The sequence below is a fragment of the Etheostoma spectabile genome, chromosome 18 (genome assembly GCF_008692095.1).
Source record: "Etheostoma spectabile isolate EspeVRDwgs_2016 chromosome 18, UIUC_Espe_1.0, whole genome shotgun sequence".
NCBI lineage: Eukaryota > Metazoa > Chordata > Actinopteri > Perciformes > Percidae > Etheostoma > Etheostoma spectabile.
The window spans coordinates 15,887,242-15,888,635 of record NC_045750.1 but is presented as its reverse complement, the minus strand read 5'-3'; the positions used below and the strand labels follow the sequence as shown (position 1 = coordinate 15,888,635).

The window sequence follows — 1,394 nt, the reverse complement described above, 5'->3', positions numbered from 1 at the left end:
CACACACAGACACACACAGACACACACAGACACACCAGCTGGACTGTCGCTGTATGAGTTGTTTACTTTCAGCACACCACGGTTGTTGACAGCAGTTGTTTGCTGATCTAAACATGTAGCGGACACACACAGCCAGCTCGGCCTGGATGAATAAACGAGAGTGTTCTCTACAGACTCAGGGAATCTGTATGCCAAAAGGCATTGACGTTGTTCTAGATGCTTGTAGTGACCCAACACCTTATACAGACACTTAATGTTCACTTTTTCCTTTCACTTGTACCCATCTGTATGTTTTCACGCTAAAATATTATACATAAAATTGTACATTAAATGCTTAAGTCATTGATCATGCAAAAAAAGCCAAACTTCTCCAGCTTTTCTCTGTTGAGTCTGCTGGTTCTCCGTTTTAAATCACTGTAAACTATCTGAGTTTTGGATGGTTGGTCAGACGAAACAAGACAGGCCGTCATTGATGATGTCGCAATGGGCTGTCAGAATGTGCAATGGGCATTTTTCACTATTTTAATAGATTAAATGATTAATTGCAAACACGATGACAGGTTTATTCCTAATTAAAATAAGGAGTACTTGCAGCCTTGTAGCTGTATATTACTGCATTAAGACATGAGTGTAAATTAAACTCCTTTCAACCTGCTAGTCCTACTGCAATTCAGCATATGGCACTTAAGATTCATTTTCAATATTGATCATTGTTTGAATATTTTCTTAATCAATGAATCGTTGGATCATAAAAATGTCAAAAAATAGTGAAAAGGGGCCAATTTTCCAGAGCTTAATGTTACGCATTCTGTAACTGATTGCCAAATGACTTAAATGATTGATCAATTGTCAAAATAGTTGCTGTTAAATTTTCTGTTGATTTGACTAATGGAATAATCTACAGTTGTAGATACTTTCAACCATAATCCAACAAAGTGGCTATTTTCTATCGCAAACACTAACACTGGAGAACAATGATTTTTATATAGCACATTCTTAACAAAGATTATTACTAGACCTACAGCGGTGTAGAAGAGTTAGATTAGTCACCTTGCCAAATCTGGACTAGGCCTACTAGCATAACAAAGCCAAGGTTAACCTGCTGATTAGGAATGTGGTAAAGGAAAAACATAACCCAAGGCCAAGCTAGGCGGAGTTGGCCCCATCATGGAATTAGTGCAAACTTGCAATTAAGCAAGTTCTGCTGTGAAGTTCCTGCTGGGTTCAAGTTCTCAGGCAGGATGTAGTTAACAAACTGAAGGAGGATGGCTTTCATTCAACATTCGCTACAGCTCTCAAGTTGAAAATGAGGGAAATAACGTTGTCATTGTGACCTTTGCTCACTTGCTTTCACACACACACACACACACACACACACACACACACACACACAC

The 1,394-nt window shown here is 38.7% G+C and overlaps 1 protein-coding gene across 1 annotated transcript in view; it reads right to left on the bottom strand.

Moving 5' to 3' along the window:
• Nucleotides 1-1,394, bottom strand: part of arhgap18 (Rho GTPase activating protein 18) — an 18,326-nt gene that overhangs the window by 16,426 nt on the left and 506 nt on the right. The gene's annotated exons all lie outside the window — the stretch shown is intronic.